This window comes from Tamandua tetradactyla, chromosome 4 (genome assembly GCF_023851605.1).
Source record: "Tamandua tetradactyla isolate mTamTet1 chromosome 4, mTamTet1.pri, whole genome shotgun sequence".
In the NCBI taxonomy this organism is placed as follows: Eukaryota; Metazoa; Chordata; class Mammalia; order Pilosa; family Myrmecophagidae; genus Tamandua; species Tamandua tetradactyla.
Genome location: NC_135330.1, coordinates 104,274,098 through 104,280,328, shown reverse-complemented (window position 1 = coordinate 104,280,328; position 6,231 = coordinate 104,274,098). Strand labels below are relative to the sequence as shown.

Below are 6,231 nucleotides of genomic sequence, written 5' to 3'. Positions count from 1 at the left end.
ACTAGACTTGTACTGGATGTAGTTGCAAAGAATTAGGATAAAAACTGTTCCAGGAAAGGCTCCCCAGGATTTTGAATTATGAGATAAGAAACTAGAAATGAAAGAAGGTGTTGGGGACTGAATAACATCCCCCACAAGTCATGCGCTTGAGACTTATTTAGTCCCATGGGTGTGAGCTCATTTGAAAACAGGATCTGGAAGATGTTATTATTAGTTAAGGTGTGGATTCATTTGTGAATAGAATACTCAAAGATTCCATTTAGAAGAGAGCAAATTGAATCAGAGTGGGCCTTAATCACTGATTAAGGCTGAAGTCCTATTGTTAAGGAAAATTAGGAGGAAGCAGAGAGAGAGAGAGAGAGAGAGAGAGAGAGAGAGAGAGAGAGAGAAAGACTGCTACATGACCAAGGATCACCATCACTAGAATGCTACAGACTTCAGAGGAAGCACAGCTCTGCTAACACATCCATTTTGGAATCCAGACTCCAAAATTGTGGATCAATAAATTTCTGTTGTTTAAGCCAACCAATGAGTGATATTTGTCATAGCAGCCCTAGAAAACTGAAACAGAGGCAACTCAGGTGTAGTATTTGAAAAGATTGTATTGATGTCTCTTTCATTAACTTGTCCCCAACCATTTCCATACTTGTCTAATACCCATTTCGATACCTGTTTCATATCCATGTCTCACTGGACATGTGGGCTCAGACCATCTAATCTTGGAAGACATATGCCTGAAAAGCGATGGAAGGTGATTTGTGAACAAGTTAAGAAAACTACAAAATTAGAAATCATCCTAGCTAGAGTCCAGAATAGCCTTAGTAGCTTTTCACTAGAATTAAACCATAGATAATCATGTGACAGATTGAAATAAGTCATGTTTTCTAAAAACAATTTTATGTAAATTTTCTATGTAAATATATTAAAACATGAATTATTTGAAAGATGAATAGCAGGTCCTCAGAATAATCTTATGTGGAAATAAATAGGGCATGTATTCAGGAGCAAAATTCTTATAAAACTGCCTGTAAGGGTGAGATTTTTTCCATTCTGCTTTTTGAATCTGCAGATTACAGTCCTATTATAAACCTTGCACTAAGATAAGAATAAGCCTCTTTTTTCTTTCTTCTTTTTTCTCTAGTTCCTGCTCTCCAGTTCTAGGAGGTTAAAATATAGTCATAAAACCCCGTCTTTAGTTCTATGACCAAGACAGGTGGGAAGTTGTAGTAAGGTACAGGTGTCAACTTGGCCAGGTGATGATGCCCCATTGTTTTGTTTCTGCAAACTTAAATCATCAATATAGGAAATTCTTCTATGACCAATTACATTTGCAGTCAGCTAAGGGGCATGACATCCACAATGAGTGATGTTTAATTTAATTAGTTGGAGGCTTAAAAGAGAGAGGTCAGAAAAGAGCTTATCAGCTTGGCATACCTCATCTCAGCACTTGCAGCTCAGCCCAGATACTTGGAGATGCAGAAAGGAATTACCCTGGGGAAGGCCATTGGAACCCAGATGCCAGAAGAGAAGGCCAGCAGACATCACTGTGTGCCCTCTCATATGACAGAGAAACTCATACAAACCTAGCTGCCTTTCCTCTGAAGAATTATAAATTTGTACTTAAATAACCCCTCTTATTAAGAGCTGACCCATATCTGGTGTGTTGCATTCTGGCAGCTCTAGCAAACTAAAACAGAAATGTTGAATTTGATCATCTGAGCTCCCTTCTACTGATAGTAGATGCTCATTATTATTTCTAAGATCTATGCATTGACAAAAATAGAAGTATATGCCCAAGAAACTCTTTAAGCATATGAAATATTGATAAATTTTAAAATAACAATAAATTATCCACTAATACAAAGATACATAATTTCATTCCTCGAAGAGTTACCTCTAGTATTAGTTGGTCACAGGATTTGTCATGAACCTTGAACCTTAGATAAGGGAAATAGAAACATATAGTTTAAGAGATACATTCTGGCTAGAATACTAATATATATTAAATTCAAAAGAGAGGATTTGTGGAATATCTTCTATGAGGGGTCTTTAAAAATGTGAATCATTTATGACATCTTAAATGCACCCATGCCTGGAGACAGAGGGAAGAACTAAGTAACTTTTAATTTCTTAGCCAACTTTTTGATTCAGTTATTAGGAAAGGATTTAGGGAATAAAGTCAAGTACACATATTTCTATTCTGCAGACTTCTTTCTCTCATATCTGTAAGGTGAAACTCCATCAAAAATTGGGTTTCTGGGAAGTAAACATCTGGTTTTGTTTATTTGTGTATTTTTTCCTTTACTATTTAACTAGCCTAATGTTTAAAATGAAAATGAAAACTGTCACATATAATTCTCAGCATTCAAGTATGATGCCACTTGCCCATGCCCCTGTGAAATTCTGATTCACAGAATGAAGGGTAAAACTCAGCCTCCCTCGTGGCACTCAGCATGTGACCACATTCCAGTGAAGAGTAGGGGAGTGGAAGTGAGGCCTTTTTCCTCTTCACCCTGGTCTGGAAGCCAGAAATGGGTTCAGGAGGGAAGGGGTGGTGATAAGGGAACAATCAAGTGCTTTAAGTTTCTTTGTCTGTAAAAGAGAGGAGGACAGGTGGCTTAAATTTGAGGCAGACAAGTGTATGTATACTTTTCTTAAGATCAGAGAAACTTGAATCTGTTTATTTAGGCTAAAAAAAGAGAACCAAACAAAAGAGTAAGGTTAAAGTATCAGAAAAGAAGAGGCAACCAAACAGTGTAGCAGGCAGGGATGGGATCCAAAGCACAGGAAAAAACTAGCCTAGACAGGAGGTGGAATAGAATTCCACTGAGATAGGAGAGCAACAGCAAAAGTTCAAGGAAGGTAAGCATACTATGGAGGTGGGTAGACAGCGCTAAGAGACTTTGTTTCCTACATTTGTTTGCTGGTATTTCTGAGGCCTTCTACTTGCACCCTTAGGTAGAAGGTGAGGTGGTCTCCTGAAAATGAGAAGCCATGTGGTGAGTAGGGTCCTGCATCATGATAAAGATGTGGACAGTGATAGGAGATAGGAGAAGGGAGTAGAGTCAGGTCACCTGAAATGATGCTTGGCATCCCTGGAAGCCATACTCAGTTTAGTGATTGGACCATCTTTTTGGTTGCTGCATTTTCCCCACCAGCATTCAGCAACATGGGTATAAGAATGGAGAAGTCAACAATAGTATTCACTCAGGATTAATACTTCCTCTGGTGTTCATGGCAGAATGATCAAGAGTTAGACAGTGGCATACAGGAACTGTTTTAAAAGTTGAAAAAGTGATCAGACTTAGAGTAGAATATTAAGGGAGCTGATCTGAATAGGACTAAGGTATACCAGCATACAGAGTAAAGGATTATATTGTCCATATTTTAAAACTTCAACTCCTGTGTGAGATTAAAGAGAAAAATGTTTATGTGGTACAAAATTCATAGTTTGAGTAATGCATTTCCTAACTTAACATGTATGGTCAGTTTAGTTGAACACCTTAAGAACATGGAATTTTGAATAGGGCATGAGATTTGCTGGTTTGTCTGCACTAGTGTGATGTGCCAATAAATCCCAGAGTAATCTGGGCAGTGAATAAAGAAGTATTTGCAAAGTACCCTGGGGGAATGGGGGGAAAAGGGAAAATATTCAACTTCTCCATTTGGAGAGATTCTGATATTCTTGCAAGCAGTGGGGACAACCAAATCAATAGGCCAAGGCCTTGACCTTGGAGGCTGTCCCTATGAAACCTATTCTTACAAAGGATAGGCTAAACATACTTAAAATTAGGCCTAAATATCACCCGGAGAGAACCTCTTCTGTTGTGCAGATGTGGCCTCTCTCTCTAAGCCAACTCTACAGGTGAACACACTGCCCTCCCTCCTACATAAGATGTGACTTCCAGTGGTGTTAATCTCCCTGTGAATGTGGGACAGAACTCCAGGGAGCTTCATGAAGTAAGAGGCCTTTTGGAGAGAAAGCTAGTAGACACTACCATGTACCCCATGTGTGAGACATAAGCAAAAAATGTTTATTTGGTACAAAATTTATATTTTGACTAGTGCATTTCCTAATATAACTTATGTGGACAGTTTAATTGAACAACGTAAGTACTGGAAACTTGAGTAGAGCATGAGATTTTGTAGGTTTGTCCAGAGTGATGGCTCGATAAATCCCAGAGTGATTTGAACAGTGAATAAAAAAGTATTTGCAAATTCCCCTTGAGGGAATGGTGAGAAGGGGAAAATTCAACTTACCCATGTGCAGAATTCCTGATATTCTCACTAGCAGTGAGGACAATCACAGCAATAAGCCAAGTCCTCAGTCTTGGGGTTTGTTCATGTGAAATTTATACCCACAAAGGATAGGCTAAGCCTACTTAAAATTAGGCGTAAGAGTCACCCCCAGAGAACCTTTCTTGTTTCTCAGAAGTGCCCTCTCTCTCTCAGCCAACATGACAAGCAAACTCACTGTCCTCCCCCTCTCTACATGGGAAATGACTCCCAGAGATGTAACCCTTTCTGGCAATGTGGGACAGAAATCCTAGAATGAGCTGGGACTCAGCATCAAGGGATTGAGAAAACCTTCTTAACCAAAAGGGGGAAGAGAGAATGAGACAAAAAAAAAATGTCAATGGCTGAAAGATTTCAAACAGAGTCGAGGGTTATTCTGGAGGTTATTCTTATGCATTATATAGATATCACCTTTTTAGTTAAGGTATATTGGAGAGGCTGGAGGGAACTGCCTGAAAATGTAGAGCTGTGTTCCAGTAGCCATGTTTCTTGAAGATGATTGTATAATGATATAGCCTTCACAATGTGACTGTGTGATTGAGAAAACCTTGTGTCTGATGCTCCTTCTAGCTACGATATGGACAGATGAGTAAAACATGGATTAAAAATAAATAAATAATGGAAGAACAAATGTTAAAATAAATTTAGTAGATTGAAATGCTAGTGATCAATAAAGGGGACTGTTAAGGGGTATAGAAAAAAATAAGGAAAACAAAAGCTAAAATATATTGGGTAGATGGAAATAATAGCAGTCAATAAGAGGGAGGGGTAAGGGGTATGGAACGTATTAATTTTTTTTCTTTTTTTGTTTTATTTCTTTTTCAAATTGATGCAAATGTTCTAAGAAATGATCATGGTGATGATATTGTGAGTTTTTTATTATATGCCAAGAATGGAATGATCATATGGTAAGAATGTTCGTGTTTGTACATTGTTATGTTTAAAAAAATTTTTTTAATTAAAAAAAAAAGTAAGCAGAGGACAGAAGCTTTGGTTTGCTTAAATTAGCTTAGTGGCTATGAGGCTGTTGATAATAAAAGCACAATTATTTCATTAAAAAACAAAATAGGCCAAAACTAGATTAGTATTCATTTTGAAAAAGAGGAGACCAAATCCCACAAAAAAATATGTTTATGTAAAAAAAAAACAGAATCAACAGGGAACACTTGCAAATATAAAATTTATAAAAGTGTCTCATGTGACCACAGGAACACAGAGTCCAAAATCCGCAGAGTAGGCTGTGAAGCCGACGATTTCGATGGAGGGTCTGGATGAACTCCATAGGAGAGGCTCACCAGCCGAAACAGGAAGAGCCTGTCTCTTCTGAAGCCTCCTTATAAGGCTTTCAGTGATTAAATTAAGCATCACTCATTGCAGAAGACACGCCCCTTTGGCTGATTACAAATGGAATCAGCTGTGGATGCAGCTGACATAATCATGATTTAATTCTATGAAATATCCTCATTGCAACAGACAAGCCAGCACTTGCCCAACCACCACTTGGCCAAGTTGACAATGAACCTGACCATGATAGTTGACCATAGATTTGGTGGTCTATTTCTACACTCCTGACTTGATTCCATTGTTCAGTGCTTCTATCTTTGTGTCAGTACCATGCTGTTTTGACCACTGTGGCTTTATAATAGGTTTTAAAGTCAGGGAGTATTAATTCTCCCACATTGTTCTTTTTTAGGATGCTTTTAGCTATTCAGGGTCTTTTTGCCTTCCAGATGAACTTGGTAGTTAGCTTTTCAAAATCTTCAAAGCAGGTTGTTGGATTTTGATAAGTACTGTGTTGAATCTGTAGATCAATTTGGGGAGAACTGACATCTTAACTATATTTAGCCTTCCTATCCATGAGCAGGGAATGCCTTTCCACCTATTCTCCTTTGGTTTCTTTTAGCAATGTACTTTTCTGTGTACATCCCTAGTTAA

At 38.1% G+C, this 6,231-nt stretch overlaps 1 long non-coding RNA gene across 1 annotated transcript; it reads right to left on the bottom strand.

Annotated features, from left to right (window-relative positions):
- Positions 1-486: 486 nt before the first annotated feature.
- On the bottom strand, positions 487-4,859 carry LOC143681253 (uncharacterized). The gene is made up of 3 exons (XR_013174493.1): positions 2,873-4,859; positions 1,895-1,937; positions 487-734 (listed from the first exon to the last, which is right to left on the bottom strand). It is a non-coding gene; the product is annotated as an uncharacterized LOC143681253 (long non-coding RNA).
- Positions 4,860-6,231: the final 1,372 nt, after the last annotated feature.